The sequence below is a fragment of the Phoenix dactylifera genome, chromosome 10, assembly GCF_051530095.1.
Source record: "Phoenix dactylifera cultivar Ajwa chromosome 10, Ajwa_hap1_PhDact_Kaust_v1.1, whole genome shotgun sequence".
NCBI classification, from domain to species: Eukaryota; Viridiplantae; Streptophyta; class Magnoliopsida; order Arecales; family Arecaceae; genus Phoenix; species Phoenix dactylifera.
In genome coordinates this window covers 9574273-9593188 of record NC_143199.1, presented here as the reverse complement: position 1 = coordinate 9593188, position 18916 = coordinate 9574273, and positions in this window count along the sequence as shown.

The following is an 18916-nucleotide window of genomic DNA, read 5'->3' as shown; positions in this document are numbered from 1 at the left end:
ATATGAGGCTTTTCAAGAACTTATGGGTGATTGTAGTATGTTAGGAGCAAAGAATAAAGAATTAAAAGCCTCCAATCAAAAACTAAAGGAAAATATTGAAAACTTATTAATTGAAAAGGAGAGCATTAAAAATATTAACACTACTAACCTAGAAATCAAAAATTCAAAACCGAGCATTGAAAATGAAAAGGCAAAAACACTAATTAAGGAATTAAATCTAAAAGTAAAATCCCTACTCGATAACAATACCTCACTTGCACAAAATGTTGAATCTCTTAAAAAGGATAAGGAAGAACTAGTCAAAGAAAATTTGAATCTTAAGAATGAGGTACACAAATACAAACCAATTGTTGAAAAATTTACACAAAGCTCTGAAAAATTAAATCTTATTCTTTCAAATCAAAGAGCTATTTTTAATAAAGCCGGATTAGGATATAAAACTAATAAGCAACAAAAATATCTAAAGAATTTTTTTGTAAAAGCAAAAGACGTAAAAACTGAAAAACCAACATGCTTTCTTTGTGGAAAGAATGGACATAAAGCCTACTCTTGTATTCAAAGAAAAATCCAAACTAACAAGAGTACATTTGTAAAAGCTAAAAACATAACTAAAGTATGGGTGCCTAAGGGAACCAACTACACTAACCACGAAGGACCCAAGAAAACTTGGGTACCTAAGAGCTTCACATGATCATTTTGTAGGTATGCCTTGCAGCCGGAAATAAAAAGAGAATGTGGTATCTTGATAGTGGTTGCTCAAGGCATATGACCGGTGACAAGAGTCTCTTCGTCACCTTGGAATTAAAAGAAGGAGGAGTAGTCACATTTGGAGACAATGCTAAAGGCCGAATTATTGGTATTGGTAAAATCTCCATATCACCCTCCTCATTTATTGACAATGTATTGTTAGTTAATGGACTAAAACATAATTTGTTAAGTATAAGTCAATTTTGTGACAAGGGCTTTAAAGTATGATTTGAATCATCACTATGCATAATTGGTAGTCCATTTGACAATGAGATCATACTCACAGGACATAGGCATGAAAATGTTTACATGGTAGATCTTGATGATCTCACCATGAAGGATGGCCAATGTCTTGTAGCCATGAATCCCAAAGTCAATGAGACTAGTTGGTTATGGCATCGTAGGTTAGGGCATGCTAGCATGGATTTAATCTCTAAATTGATCACAAAGGATCTAGTCAAAGGACTACCAAAAATAGACTTTGAAAAGAATAAAATTTGTGCGGCATGTCAATTAGGGAAACAAACAAGAAGTTCTTTCAAGTCTAAGAACATAGTCTCAACATCAAAACCCTTAGAACTAATTCACATGGATTTGTTTGGACCCACTAGAACTGCTAGTCTAGGGGGTAAGAAATTTGGTCTTGTCATTGTTGATGATTTTTCACGTTTTACATGGGTTTCATTTCTTGCACACAAAGATGAGTCCTTTCTCGCTTTTGTCAAGTTTCATAATAAGGTTTCGAATGAACTCAATCTTAAACTAAAAGCAATTAGGAGTGATCATGGTACCGAGTTTGAAAATCAACACTTTGAAAAGTTTTGTGACGAAAATGGTATCAATCACAATTTCTCGGCACCTAGGACACCCCAACAAAATGGGGTGGTAGAAAGGAAGAATCGCACACTAGCAGATATGGCTCGTACCATGTTGTGCGAATCGGATCTACCAAAGTATTTCTGGGCTGAAGCAATAAATACCTCATGTTATATCTTAAATCGTGCTTTAGTTAGATCCATCTTAAAGAAAACACCGTATGAATTGATAAAAGGTAAGAAACCAAATATAAGTTATTTTCATGTTTTCGGTTGTCGATGCTTTATTTTGAATAATGGAAAGGACAATCTCAGTAAATTTAGTGCTAAATCAGATGAGGGGATCTTCTTAGGTTATTCCTCATCTAGTAGAGCATACAGGGTCTTCAACAAGAGAACTCTCGTTGTTGAAGAATCCATTCATGTTGTTTTTGATGAAACTAATGGAGATTCTTCTAGAAAAGAAGAAGATGGTGATGCAGGTATACTTGAAGACCGAATAAAGGAATTCTCCATACAAGACAAACAACATGAGGATGAGGTCAAGGAAGATACAAATCAGCAAGATGAAGAAGGTCAACCTCCATCAAAAATTCAAGATTTTCCTAAAGAATGGAGGTATGCACATGGTCATCCAAAGGATCTAATCCTTGGTGATCCTTCACAAGGTATAAGAACTAGATCCTCTTTAAGAAACACTAGTAATTACCTTGCTTTCGTATCACAAATAGAGCCTAAATCACTAGAAGAAGCTGAAAAAGATGATAATTGGATGAATGCTATGCAAGAGGAATTAAATCAATTCGAAAGAAATGAAGTTTGGACTCTAATGAAAAGACCCCCTAATGTTTCAATTATAGGTACCAAGTGGGTGTATAGAAATAAACTAGATGAAGATGGAATAGTAATAAGAAACAAAGCTAGGCTAGTGGCCAAAGGATATAATCAGGAGGAAGGAATAGATTTTGACGAAACTTTTGCTCCTGTTGCTAGATTAGAGGCTATTAGACTACTTTTAGCATATGCATGCTTCATGGATTTTAAACTTTATCAAATGGATGTAAAAAGTGCATTTTTAAATGGCTATATAATGGAGAAAGTTTATGTAGGACAACCTCCAGGTTTTGAAAATCACTTACATCCAGATTATGTTTATAAATTGCATAAAGTATTGTATGGACTTAAGCAAGCCCCTAGGGCATGGTATGAAAGGTTAAGTAATTTCCTAATTGAGAACAAATTCAAGAGAGGAAATGTAGACAAAACCCTCTTTATTAAAAGAAAAGGAAATGACTTATTGCTTGTACAAATTTATGTGGATGATATAATTTTTGGTGCTACTAATGATAGTCTTTGTCAAGAGTTTGCCAAGCTTATGCAGGGAGAATTTGAAATGAGCATGATGGGTGAGCTCAACTTCTTCCTTGGGTTACAAATAAAACAATCAGAGGAAGGCATCTTCATCAGTCAGTCCAAATACATCAAGGAAATGCTGGAAAAATTCAAGATGAAGGATGCAAAGGAAATCAGCACACCCATGGGCTCAAGTTGCAAGCTAGACAAAGATGAAAAAGGTAAAAGTATAGACTGCAAATTATACAGAGGTATGATAGGCTCTCTACTTTATCTTACTGCTAGTAGACCAGATATATTATTCAGTGTTTGTATGTGTGCTAGATACCAAGCATGTCCTAAGGAATCACACTTGCAAGCTGTTAAGAGAATTTTTAGATATCTAGTAGGGACATCTAATGTAGGCTTATGGTATTCTAAACAATCTGACATAAACTTAATTGCTTATTCCGATGCTGATTTTGCCGGGTGCAAACTCGACAGAAAAAGCACAAGTGGCACATGTCAATTCTTGGGCGCCAATTTGGTTTCTTGGTTTAGCAAGAAACAAAATTCAGTTGCTTTGTCCACAGCTGAGGCTGAGTACATTGCAGCTGGAAGCTGTTGTGCCCAAGTTCTTTGGATTAAGCAACAACTTGAAGACTTCGGTATCAAAATGGATAATATACCAATTAAATGTGATAAATACAAGTGCAATTAATTTAACAAAAAATCCTGTCCAACACTCTAAGTCAAAGCATATAGAGATTAGGCATCATTTTATTAGGGATCATGTGCTGAAAAATGATGTGATGATTGAATATGTATGTACAGAAAATCAATTAGCTGATATCTTTACAAAGCCTCTTTGTAAAGAAAGATTCAATTTCTTAAGGAATGCCTTGAGCTTGTATGATCCTAGCAAATGAGTTGAATTTGTATTGGATTACTTTGCTACTCAAACTAGTAATCAACCTCAAGGTAGACATAAGTGAAAACATGAATTCATCTAAGCTAAATGACAAACTGTTTGACTTTCCGGAGGATGGTTACCCTTCCTTGGACTCTTCATGGAGATATTTTCAGAACCTATTTCATAGGTATTCGAAATTTGGTCAAACATTCCTCATTTCAATATTAATAATTCAAAAAAAATTAAATTATCAAATTATTATAGGTTGTATCATTAAGGGGGAGGATCACAAACAAATTCACTCTAGGTTTATCAAAAGAGATCATATTGATTAGGGTAATTAAACAAAATTGGGAGAAGATAGAATACAGTCTGAAATTTTTCAGTGCCGAAGACGTCTCTGGCAAATCGCAGAGACGTCCCCCCAAGGGGAGACGTCTCGCCTTAGTCGCGGAGACGTCTCGGGGACCGAATGAGGGCTTTTTAAATAGGTCGAAATCACTCGAGCCGACTCGAGCTTTCTCCCTCATTCCCGACCAAAACGGAAAACCCTAGCCTCCATTTGCTCTCCACCTCAAATCCCAGCCTCCGTTTGCTCTAAATCACAAACCCTAGCATCCATGGCACCAAAGAAAGCTAGGACAACCCGTGGGAGGCGACCTAGAGTAGCGGCCGACGGTGAGGAACGGCGGGAAGAACCCTCCGCGCCTTCTCCTCCGGTTGCTCCGCCGACCACGACGATTTCCTGTGCAAATCGCACAGTCACGACTGGTAGGTACATCGATTTCTCCTTTTTAGATCATGAGGGGTTCTCTATTGGAGAGAGACTCCGAGCTCAAGGGTGGGAGCACCTCTGCACACTAAATACCTCGACCTATCCCGGCCTAGTTAGAGAGTTTTTTAGCAATATGGCATTAGGGGACCAAGGGTACACTGGATGTGTCCAGGGGACATTAGTGGAAGTAAATGAAGATGTCCTATCCACTGTCCTACAAATCCCTAAGGACGGTGAGGCTCCAACCTCACTTCCCCAAAGGGAATTAGCCCTAAATCTGCTGTTAGGACAAGAGGACTGCGGCCCTCTTGATGTTATCAACTCCCAAGACCTAAACGCCGAAATGAGATTACTTTTAAGTATTGTCAACCGGGTCTTGTTTCCCAAAACCGGTCGCTTCGATTTTGTTTCGGAGCGAGACTTAGCTATTATGCATCATATCCTACAAGGGATCCCTCTAAACCTTCCTAGACTCATGCTAAATTACATTGCCCTATGTCATAGGTATTCTAGGTTTAGTATACCCTATGGCATGATCTTTACCTTAATCTTTAAACACTTCAAGGTTCCCATTCCAACAAATGAACCTGCAAAGGCCTTGAGAAACACTGACTACTATAATGAGGGCACAATGAGAAGAATGGAGTTTCATAAGATAGATGGGTCGTGGGTCAAGGTTCCAAAAAGAAAAGCACAAACCATAGAGCCTGAAATCCCACATCATGAGTCTGACCATCACTCTCCTCCACCTAGCCACATGAACATCCCTGATATTCCCTCCAGCTCAGCTGGACCATCCACGTCCATGCCACCACCTCCTCCAGTCAGTGGGCCCTCCTTCCTATCAGAGGATCAGATGCACACCTTAGCATCTGCCATTTGCCAGCAGATAAGGGAGGAGATGAGATCCATGTTCTCCACAGAGTTGGCCCCCATCAGAGCTTCACATGAAGGGCTTCTACAAGAGATGAAGGATATTAGAAGTCAGATTGAAGCTACAACACAAGAGATAATTGGTATGGGTGCCACCCAAACCATCAGATCATTAGAGCTCAAGGACAGCTTGAAGAGCATTTCCAAGAGTCTCAAAGAGCTGACAAAACCAGATGGCAACGTGGGCACCTTGGTTGCCCAACTCAGAGGAAGAATTGAAATGGCAACCATAGAGTTTGAAGCACTTGTGGCAGGTTTCCACAAGTCACAGGGAGATCAATTTAAGACCCTCATGGACTCCATCAATGCATTCATAGATGCAGCTTGTAAGGCTTATGCACAAAGTACATCTAGTAGGCCCCATGAGCAACGTCGCCGATGATGGATATCTTGTAGGATCTTCTTTTTGTATTAGAAATCAATACTTGTAATGATTTCTTCTTTTGACTATGTACTGACTTCAAAGGTTTATGATGACATATGAATGAATACAATCTCTTTTGAACACTTTGTGTACATTGCCAATTCTGCGTATGTGTTTCTGTGATTGTGTATGTGATTGTATGATATGCCATAAAAATCTTACCACATACCTTGAGTGTTCAAATTTGATACAAAGAAACAATGCACATAAAACAGGGGGAGCACATCTTGTGATAACTATGTTAAACTAAAAGATAAGTCTGAAATGAATTCCAAAACAAAGGGGGAGTGATATGAATACATTAATAGAAATGACTTGGACAGGGGGAGCACAACTTGAATATCCTTGAGTAAAATGAATGCTGAATTCCACTATAAATTGAGTCTTAAGCACCTAAGGATAATTTGTCCCCTTCATGTTGCTGATAAAAAGGGGGAGTAGATAGTATATGGAATGCAAAATTTATAATAGATATTGAAAGGGGGAGTATGAAAGGGGGAGTAGACATGGATATTGAATATGGAATGCAAAATTTTTTAATCATACTCCAAAGTTGAATTAGGAAAGATAAAATTGAAGAATATTGATTTTAAGATAATTGCCCTTCTGGAAAAGAAAGGGGGAGTCAAAAAAGAATCTAGCTTTCAATTATCTTCAGCATCAATATTTCATTTTAACTTGATTCAAACTCAGTTCATATGCCAAAATCATTTAAGAACTATAAAGATCAATCTTATGCACAAGGAAAGAACTGAATTGAGTGATGCACATTGTATCTAGGCCAAAATATTATACTTGTACATCCGATCAAATACTGTGTATATGTTTAAATTTCAAATTTTGCATATACTCAGTGTTTTGTCATCATCAAAAAGGGGGAGATTGTTGACCCCCTAATGGATTTTGATGAATACAAAACACTAGAGCATAATTCCATTATATCTTAACAATTTAATTAAGGAATTCATGTGTTTTATCTAGAATATTGTTGAGAAATGTCTAGGCAAGTTCCCATAATTTTTATGAATTCATTGAAGAACATTTTGAGTTAATGAAAAAGTTCAGGGACAGCCGAGACGTCTCCTGATGGTTTCAGAGACGTCTCTGGGACAAACAGGAAGAACTGGCACACTTGGAGACGTCCCCAGCACCTGCCGAGTCGTCCCCGCGTTAGCGGAGTCGACTCTCTCAGTAGCGGAGTCGACTCTCTCAGTGGCGGCAGAAAGGCAGTTTTCAAGAGATATGCGCGAGACGTCCCCACTGTACGCCGAGTCGTCCCCGCAGGCAGCAGAGTCGACCCTGAGACAGCGGAGCCGTCCCCATGCATAAAGTGCAGACGAGCCGAGACGTCCCCTGAAAGAGCGGAGACGACTCTCTCAGGGAATTCCAGAGGACATGTCTTTCGGAGATAAAGAAGCGGAGTCGTCCCCAAGGCAGCGGAGTCGTCCCCACTCAAAAAGTGCAGACAAGCCGAGACGTCCCCGTAAAGTGCCGAGTCAACCCCAGACAACATAAAAAGTAAAATCCTGTAGGCGAGACGTCCCTCGTTGTAGCGGAGACGTCCCCGGAGCGCCTGGGACGCGACTGACAGCTTTTCAGGTTTGGTTTGAATTTCAAATCCTTCTCTTTTTGTTTCTAACGGCTATATTTGCTTTTTGGGCTATAAAAAAGGGACCTCTTAAGTGGTTCTTAACAACTCTTCACCAACCAAAAAGCTAGATCATTCAAGAGAGAAGTTAGAAAGAAAAGCTCAAGGGAGTGAGTGCATTCAAGAAAGGAAATCAAGTATTCTCAAGTCTCCCAAGCGATTTCAAGCTCAACCACTCTTGTGCGCTCGGGATTCGAAGCTCACACTCAACCCTACGCGCTCCACCTCGGAAGAATCAACATTTCCCACGCTTCCAACGGCAAAAGGATTCTTCCGGGTTACATTATTCATAATTGTTATATTTGCTTCTTAGAGCTTTTATTTCCTTTTGTAAACTCTTTTATTGTGGTGCTTGTTCCAGTCAAGGGACTTGGAACAAGGGAAAGGCGTCCCAAGCCTAAGAAAAATTGGGGGTTTTAGGGTTTGTTGTGAGCCCGGTGTAAAACAATGAGTTGGGTAGTGAACTCGCAAAACTACCGTACTGTAATCTTGGATTATAGTGGAAATTCCCAAAGGCGCTTTGGGGAGTGGATGTAGGAGCGGTGAAGGCTCCGAACCACTATAAAACCGTGTGTTTGTGGTTGTCTCTTCTTATCTCTTTATCTTTATTTTAGTTCATATATTTGTGTGTTTTATTTTTAATTAGGCAAAAAGTTTTTTAAAACACCCAATTCACCCCCCTCTTGGGTGACCATCTCTGGGCAACAATACCCTAGTTTCTCACAATTCAAAACAATTTTCAGATTTCTTAGCCAGTCTTTATAATTGGTTTCGGTCAGTCGGTTGGTCTCAAGGATACGGGTCAAAGGGTTCGAAGCCGACATTGTGATCTGTAGAGAGTAAAGATTCTAGTTAGATTTTGTACTTGTCTTAATTTGTTCTAGAAACTTTTAAAACAAATATGCTTCCGCTATTTTTTCGAATTCCTCATACTCCCCTGATGGAGAAACGAAAACCCTACGCGACTAGGGTTTCTAGTGGGTACTGCGGTCTCACCGATTTACATGCCGCCTCACCTAACAGTTATTGGTGACATATAAATGGATGAGTGTACAACTCTTGTACAATGCTTCTCAAGCAAATTGCAGTGGTACTTGGTCTCTAAGTCATGAAGACCTCACCTAACAGTTATTGGCCCCATTACTTAGTTAAGTCAGACCCACCGTATAACCGCAGAAATAAAGTCGTCATTGGGTCCTCACCTAACAGTTATTGGTACCCAACCCCACCTTTATCCCGCAACATCTCATGTCTAATAGAGAGGTCCAGTCCCCCGATGCAACTTGCCCACTGTGTCCAGCCGAGACAAATCAACACCAGAAAGACCTTAGCAGCTTTACTACGGTGGAAGACCTATGGACTTAATATTGCGTAATCATGTCTTAGTGTTTGCAACTTAAGTTCTTCATAAGAGGTAATCGAACAATTGGCCAGGTAAGCAGGTGGGAGGCTCCTCTTACTCGGAGAGTAAGGTCCTAATTAAGTAACCACCTTTTAGGCTTGCCTAGACACCAATTAGATCAATTAATCTAATATGACTAGCTCATGTTGGTTCACTCTCGACTGATTGGAGAGGTTTATATTTAGGTCTCTCTCGATCGACTATTCACATCTCATGCAAATATATATCTACCCACATAGACATAAACATTAAACATCCAGGCATTTATCAACAAATAAATTTAAATGGTGATGATTATGAATCCAGGATGGGGTCATTTTACAAGCACATGTACATTAATTGGTTTAATCGTCTTCAACTCTTGACTTGATCTTGATCCCTAGGTCCAATTGTGATCAACTCCTTGATCCATCTTCAATCAATCCTTGATCTCGATCTGCGCATGTTGAGCTTGTTGATGTACATATCGATCAACCATCGACGTGCAACACACATCACAGATTGTTTTAAAAAATTAAATAAAATAAAAAAATAAATTACAACCCTTTTTCATGAGACACGCAGGTCTCTAATACATGAATTTAAGATGCATGCAGGCATCTGAAAATTAAAATTACATGCTATCACATAGCATCACAGAACATCGCAGAACATTTTAGCACATTCAAAAGGGTTCATCCATAATTATCACCATATGCATCTCATGCATAAATATTATTTTTAAATCTGTAATTTAACTAATTATTTCATCTCATGACTTGCTGATTATGCAAGATATGATTCTAAACATTTGTAATCACATTATCAAAGCATTAGAATCATTAATCTAAGCATCTAAAAATCAGCATGCAGAAAAATCAGCAAGCTGAAAATTCTGCATGCAGAAAATTTCAGCAAGCATAATCCTTTAAATTTCAGATCTAAAATGCCTTTAAATATTTAATCCTAATCTTAATCTACATAACCTGGCTCTGATACCACTGTTAGGATTTGGTGCATCACAAGATCCCGTTCATCGCATGAACGTATTTTAAAACCGTCGTTTGTAGATAGATTAGGATTAAATTCTTATAAACTATTTTAAAATCATTAAGAAGATCAGATCTTCACCTTGTGCGGGTAGATGGTCTCCGCAAATCTGATTTACGAGGTATTTGATGAAGGTTCGATGGAAGCCGCACACGCGTCCGGCCTCTACGGATATCCACACGAGGTAGTGAACCGATCGAAGCTTTTGGATCTCCCCGGGGATCGCAGCCTTTCCTTTTTCCTTTCGCATTGGAACCAAAGAATGGAAGGAAGAAGGGCCACGCCACAAGCCTTTTTTCTTGCTTTCTTGCGGCTGAAAGGAGGGATCGAAGGAGGTTCCTTGCTGCCAAAAATCCCAAGGAAAAACCATAAAAAATTCGTAGCCCCTTGGAACGTCTCTTTTATGGTGTGTGGATAGAGATGAGCTCCTAAATTTTAGGAGCTCATCTTTATCCCATTGTGAATTCAAAATAGGAGGGGTGTGGCCCCTCCTTTTTCCATCACGCCACCAGCCAAGGGAGGGAGGCGCCCCTCCCTCTTCTCTCATTTGGTTAGCCCCCACTCAATCTAATTAAGTAGGGAGGGTTGGGTCCAAGTGCTAGAATTCAATCCAATTCAAAATAGGATTTGCACCCATTTTAATTTCCTCCAAATCCTAATCTAATTAGGATTTAATTGAACCATGACTCAATTGAACTCTTCAATCCTAATCCAATTGGGAGTCTTTTAATTAATTAGATTAAAATTAAAATTAATTAGGACTTAAGAAAATCCTAATCTAATTAAGACTTATTAAATTTCAGCCCTAAGGCAATTAGGACTTTATCCTACTCCAAGTAGGATTCTAATTTAATTTGAAATTCTAATCTAATTAGGACTTCAAGGATCCTACTCCAAGTAGGACTCATGATCAAGTCCAATTAATTAAATTAAATTGCAATCCGATTGCAATTATTCCTTCTTCAACTCACTAACTCTTAGCGGGTTAACCAATTATCAATCAAATTGATTATTTGTGATTCCTAATCACAATTCAACCATCGAATCGGTTAATACCTCTAATGTGTGTGACCCCATATGTTCTATTCTGACTGGTAGTGAGATATATTGCGATCCCTATCACAATATCATTGAATACTCTTTTCAATGGGTTGAAACAATTCCAACTCAACTCACCAGGGATCATCGACCATCAAGATGGTCCCTGTGAGTCTCACCATCCACCAGTGACACCTAGCAGTATGTAGTGGCTACCCAGCAAAATAGAATGATGAACCTCTAGGTGCAGTTATCATATAATAAAATCCTTCTATCGTGGATCCCTACAGAACGGAGGTCATGGATAACTCGTCAAACCCCGTCGTTTGTCATATGTCTAGATTTATTCGACTTGAGTTCGAGAGTGGAAAACTCTTTCTCCACTATATATATTGCCCTGGCCAAGGTCTTAGAACTTAGTCTTATAAATCATATAGAATCTCTCCTCATCTATCAAGGTCGATAGATTCCATGTAGGTGCATACCCTACTCCTACAGTGAACCTACTGCAGCCAATCTACACTACAAGGACCCATATGACTAGAGACCATGTATATGTGCAGTCAAACTATAATAACCTTACTATGAGTAGCCGAAGTACCGCAAGTCAAAGGATCAGTCACACTATTGCAACATCAAGCAAGTCACTGACGAGTGGATAGACATCTAAGTGACTTCTTGTCTTGGTCACGCTCAGTACCCTTGTTCTCTAACAAGCACCTGCACTCTCACTTCAGTGTCCCTACACTGTGGACTCGAGTCTCGTCCATCCATAAGGAAAGCGATCTGTGCATTGATCGGATCGATCACCGTCCTCATGATGATTCATTGATTAGGAGCATTTAGAAATTAATCACCAATGATAATGGCTCAAATTCTCAACTCTTGAGAATATGTATTATCATCTTATTAATTTTTTGGACGATTCATAGACACATAAACAATATGAATGAAAAGAATGCCCATTTATTATTCAATAATAATAAAGTCAAGTACAAAACAATATCCTAAAATTAATAATGTGTCAGCCAGATTGGCTTCTAGGGCATATATCTAACACTATACCGTTAGATAATAGATAAATCAGGATCAAGTAGAGAACTAACCATACAAGGCTAACTCTACCCATCATAGATAGTGCGCACGCCTGCCATCCCTCCAGCCTACACCTGATGCCCTACTCAAAGGTGGTACAATCCCCATTGCGGAGGCGCCAACCTGTGATTGAGACCCCAAGGTGCCCTCCTACTCCCAACTCCCAGAATGCCCATAATGGAAGCTGTGGAGTGATTGATTAAAACCCCATTTGATTTTGATGAGCTCAAAGCATTTGAGTATATCTTGTGATTACTAATGAATTCAATTGAGTGTTTCAGTGAAAATCCTGTCCAAGTGTTTCTAGACTTGGTTCATAGTATTTTGGATAAGTTAAGAAGTCTGCATGAACCAATGTCTGAGACTCGAGTCGACTCCCGAGTATCACGAGTCGACTTCAAGCGTATCAAGTTCACTGGCACGAGCTCGAGTCGACTCCAGATCAGTACGAGTCGACTCCGACTGAGAACAGACAGAAGGACAGAAAGCTTCAACTCAAAAACTGTCAACGAGTCGACTCCCGAAGTGCGCGAGTCGACTCCAATGTTCAACGAGTCGACTCCAGGGTAGTAAGAGTCGACTCCAAGAGAAACACAAAGAAAAAGTCAGAGAACGATCTTCGGACTCTGAGATTCGAGTCGACTCCCGCAGTACGCGAGTCGACTCCGAGAATGAGCCAAAAGACAGAGAATCGGAAGTTCGGGCTCTGAGATTCGAGTCGACTCCCAGGACAGTCGAGTCGACTCGAGTGGACAAAATTCAAATTTGGATCCACGGACTTCAGTGGATGAGCCGACTCCAAAATTGCCACGTCAGCTCCAGAAGTTGGCGAGTCGACTCCAGGTCAAGACGAGTCGACTCCCAGTCAAGACTGCAACTTTAATTCAAATTTGGAACAGTTGCCGAGTCGACTCCGGAAAAGCGTGAGTCGACTCCTGCTACAGCCGAGTCGACTCCTGATCGCGCGAGTCGACTCCAACCCACCAACGGTCATATTGTCAGGCTGCGCAGAGTGTGCAGAACGGCCAGAAAAAGTAGAGTAACGGCTAGTTTCCGTGGGGGTTGGCTTAAATAGCCACAGAGGACTGTAGCAAGGTAGAGAACAGATATTCCACTCCAAGCATTCAAGTATTCAAGCTCTCCAAGTGCTCTTAAACGAAAAAGGGAAGATCTGCATTTACTGCTCCAACAACTTCTTCCCAACAATCAAAGCTTCCTCCTCCTGCATTCAAGTCGACCACTCTTTCAAGAGGAGACCGGAGTTCCAGAAGCCATACCTCTTCACCAGCTTAAAAGCGTTTGAGGGCTTCTAACTCCTTTACGATTATATTGTTTTAAATCTGCTTTTTGAGAAGCTATTTTCTGTTTTCTTCTATCTCTTGTATTTACTTGATTCAATCGGGGGATTGAATCAAGGGGTTTAAGGTTTGTTGGTGAGCCAAGTTAAAAACCAACGTGTGTAAGGGTTTGATTGTGAGCCCGGAAAAACAATCGGGGTTGGTTCTAGTCGGTGAGCTTGGGAAAACCGACCGAGTTCGTTGTGAGCTCGTAAAACAACAAGTTTGGTTGTGAGCTTGCAAAACAACCGGCTGTAATCCAAGGGGGTTATAGTGAATTCCCAAGAGAGACTTGGGGAGTGGACGTAGGAGCAAGGGGTAGCTCCGAACCACTATAAAACTCTGTGTTTGCATTGGATTGTCTCTTCTCTTCTTCCTCTCACATCACTCACAGCACTTAGCATTAATTAAATAACTTGCAATAGTTTTTAATTAATCATCCATAACGTTTTAATTATCCAAATTAATTTAAAACCCAATTCACCCCCCCCTCTTGGGTTGTCTATCTGGGCAACAAGTGGTATCAGAGCCAAAAACTCTTCCACTCAAGAGTTAAAAGATCAAAATGACAACCCCATTTGGATCTTCTCACATTGAGGGTCAGTCCACCCAAAGACCTCCTTTCTTCAATGGATCCGACTACTCATACTGGAAGGCTAGGATGAGAATATTCATCCAAGCCCAAGACTATGAGATGTGGACCATTGTAGTGAATGGCCCATACATCCCATCCATATATGTAGATGGTGTCAAGGTACCCAAACTAAAAACGGATTGGGATGAACATGACATGAGGAAGGCACAATTAAACTCTAAAGCTATGAATGTGTTTTATTGTGCCTTAGACCGTAATGAATTCAATAGGGTTTCAACTTGTAATTCTGCAAAAGAAATTTGGGACAGACTTGAAGTGACCCATGAGGGAACGAATCAAGTCAAGGAATCCAAAATAAACATCTTGGTTCATAAATATGAACTATTTAAAATGGATTCAAATAAAACAATCACATGCATGTTCACTAGGTTTACTGATATTGTCAATGCCCTAAAAAGCCTTGGCAAGAACTATACTAACAGTGAGCTTGTCAGGAAAATCCTTCGGTGTCTACCAAGGTCATGGGAAGCTAAAGTGACGGTAATCCAAGAAGCCAAGGACCTGAACAAGCTACCACTTGAGAAGCTTCTTGGATCCCTTATGACGCACGAGCTCACCATGAAACAACACAACGAGGAAGAGTCCTCCCATAAGAAAAAGGTAATAGCTTTAAAGTCTACTTCATCTAACAAAGATTTATCTTGCAGTAGCAGTAGTGAAGAAGAAGATGATGAGGAAGATGGTGGTGAGGCACTTCTTGTGCGCAAGTTCAAGAAATTTATCAACCACAAGAAGTCCTATCATCAAAGGAGAGGCCCCTCAAATTCCTACCGCAAGGACAAAGGTAAGGAAAGAGAAAAGGAGGGGATTTGGTGCTATGAGTGCAAAAAGCCGGGACACATCAGAGCTGAGTGTCCCTTACTAAAGAAGGGCAGCAAGTACAAGAAGAAGAAGAAAGCCCTTGTCACCACCCTATCGGACTCCGACGCATCATCTTCATCATCGGATGAAGAACAAGAAGAGAAGGCCAATTTCTGCTTCATGGCCAACGAAAACGAGGTAACTTCCGATACGCATTTTGATTTTACATTTGATGAACTTTATGATGCGTTTAATGAATTAATGATTGAATATAAGAATATAAATGTTAAAAACAGAGAACTAAAAGTAACTAACCAAACTTACATTCATAAACATGATTCATTAATTAAGGATACAGATAATCTTACCAAAGAAAATCTAGAACTTAAGACAAGCAATCAACTCTTAATTAAGAAGACTAATAACTTAACAAAAGATAATGAAAAACTAACTAAGGAACTTTCAGAACTTAAAAACCATAAACAAATCTTAAACAAGGATCTCACAAAAGAACTAAATGATTTAAAAGCAGAAAATCAAACATTAACTAAAGAACTTGAAAAATACAAACCTTTAGTTGAAAAGTTTACGTATAGTTCTGAAAAGTTAAATATGATACTAAATAGTCAACGAGCAGTATTTAATAAAGCGGGTTTAGGATATAAACCAAGAAATAAACAAAAACTTCTTAGTAACTTCTTTGTTAAAGCTGGAGAAACTAAAACTAAGAAAATAACCTGCTTTTGTTGTGGAACTATAGGACATAAGGCAAATGCATGTGACTATAGGAAAAGTAAAACAAAAAGAAAAATTAAAAGGGTATGGGTTCCAAAAGGAACCAACTTGACTAACCATGGACCCAAGAAAACTTGGGTACCTAAGATGACATGATTTGCTTGTGTAGGAGTGTCTTGCAGCCAAGGTCAACAAAAACCGCTGGTATTTGGATAGTGGCTGCTCAAGGCACATGACGGGTGATAAAGATCAATTTTTCACCCTTGAAGCTAAGAAGGGAGGTGTTGTGACTTTTGGAGACAACAACCAAGGTCATATCATTGGTATTGGTAAAGTTCAAATCACCCCTTCTACTTTTATAGATAATGTTAGATATGTTGATGGCCTTAAGCATAACTTGTTAAGTATTAGTCAATTATGTGATATAGGATATGATGTTATGTTTAAACCATCACTATGCATTATAACAAATCCTAATGATAATAGTTTAGTTTTTAAAGGAATTAGACGTGGAAATGTATATGTTGTAGACCTAGAAGATCTTGCAAAACATAACCAATGTCTAGTTGTAAATGAAACTAGAGATAATGATGCTAGTTGGTTATGGCACCGTAAGTTAGGTCATGCAAGCATGGACACAATAACTAAACTAGTTAAAAGAGACTCCGTGATAGGTTTGCCAAAATTAAAATTTGAAAAGAACAAAATATGTGAAGCATGTCAATTTGGCAAACAATCTAGGAACTCATTTAAATCCATAAAATGTGTCTCTACTTCTAGACCTCTAGAATTATTACACATGGATCTATTCGGTCCAACTAGAACAACAAGCCTAGGTGGAAATAAATATGGTCTAGTCATTGTTGATGATTATTCTAGGTACACATGGGTCATGTTCCTAGCACATAAGGATCAAGCATTTTCTGTCTTTAAGAAATTCCATAAAGAAGTAACCAATGCTAGAGATAACTCAGTAATAGCTATTAGAAGTGACCATGGTACCGAATTCGAAAATCAGTCATTTGAGGAGTTTTGTAGTAAAAAGGGGATAACCCATAATTTTTTAGCACCTAGGACACCACAACAAAATGGAGTTGTGGAAAGGAAAAATAGAACACTAGAAGAAATGGCTAGAACTATGTTATGTGAAAGTAACCTCCCTAAGTACTTTTGGGGAGAAGCCATTAATACTTCTTGCCATATATTAAATAGAGTTTTGTTAAGACCCATTATAAAGAAAACACCTTATGAACTTTGGAAAAACAGAAAACCAAAAGTTAATTACTTTCATGTTTTTGGATGTAGGTGTTTTGTTCATAATAATGGGAAAGATAATCTAGGTAAATTTGACTCTAAATCGGATGAAGGAATATTCTTAGGTTATTCTACAACTAGTAAAGCCTATAGAGTATTTAATAAAAGAACCTTAGTCATAGAAGAATCTATACATGTAGTATTTGATGACTCTAGTGACATCTCCTCTAGTAAGAAAGTTAATTTTGATGATGATGTTGAAATACTTGAGGAAAAGATAGATGAGATGGGATTACAAGATGATAATCAAAAGTTGATTGAAGGAGAATCATCAAGCCAAGAGGCTATTGTGGATCATGGGCTAACAAAAGCTTGGAGGTATGCTCACGGGCATCCTAAGGAACTCATTCTAGATGATTCATCTCAACCGGTTAGGACTAGAGCTTCACTTAGAAATCTAAATAACCATCTAGCTTTTGTTTCACACTTTGAGCCCAAACATATAGAAGAAGCCGAAAATGATGTAAATTGGATAAATGCAATGCAAGAAGAACTAAACCAATTTACTAGAAACAAAGTGTGGGATCTAGTAGAGAGACCTTCTAAATATCCAATTATAGGTACAAAATGGATATATAAAAATAAGCTAGATGAAAATGGAATTGTTATAAGGAATAAGGCTAGACTAGTGGCAAAGGGTTATAATCAAGAAGAAGGCATAGATTTTGATGAAACCTTTGCTCCCGTAGCTAGACTTGAGGCTATTAGACTATTATTAGCATATGCATGCTCTAAGGACTTCAAACTATATCAAATGGATGTAAAGAGTGCTTTTCTAAATGGGTTTATTAATGAGGAGGTGTATGTAGAACAACCTCCTGGTTTTGAAAATCATCAATACCCTAATCATGTGTATAAACTGAACAAAGCACTTTATGGACTAAAACAAGCACCTAGAGCATGGTATGAGAGACTTAGTAAATTCCTATTAGAACATGAATTCTCTAGGAGAAATGTAGATACAACATTATTTCTGAAAAAGAAAAATAAGGATATGTTATTAGTACAGATTTATGTTGATGATATCATTTTCGGTGCTACTAACAATCGCCTCTGCGAGGAATTTGCTGATTTGATGCAGAGTGAGTTTGAGATGAGCATGATGGGAGAGCTGAACTACTTCCTCGGGCTTCAAATCAAACAATCTGAAGGAGGCATCTTCATTAATCAAGCAAAATATATCAAGGAGATGCTCAAGAAGTTTGATATGGAGGGAAACAAGTCAATCAGCACCCCCATGAGCTCATCATGCAAGTTAGACCAAGATGAATCAGGTAAATCTGTAGATCAAAAACTTTATAGAGGTATGATAGGTTCTTTACTGTATCTTACTGCAAGTAGGCCTGATATTATGTTTAGTGTGTGCATGTGTGCTAGATATCAGGCTAATCCTAAAGAATCACACCTAGCTGCAGTTAAGAGAATCTTTAAATACTTAATTGGAACTAAGAACATAGGGTTGTGGTACTCTAAAGAATCTAGCCTAAACTTAATAGGGTACACAGATTCAGACTTCGCTGGATGTAAGCTGGATAGAAAAAGTACCAGCGGGTCCTGTCAATTTCTAGGAGAAAACCTAATCTCATGGTTTAGCAAGAAACAAAACTCGGTTGCATTATCCACTGCAGAAGCTGAATATGTTGCAGCCGGGAGTTGTTGTGCTCAAATCTTATGGATTAAACAACAATTAGAAGATTATGGCATTAAACAAGATAAAATCCCCATTAATTGTGATAACACAAGTGCCATAAATCTCACTAAAAATCCAATTCAACACTCAAGAACTAAACACATTGAGATAAGACATCACTTCATAAGAGATCATGTATTGAATGGTGATGTGTCACTCCAATTTGTGTGTACTGATAATCAATTAGCAGACATTTTTACAAAACCCCTAAGTGAAGAGAGGTTTAGTGTGCT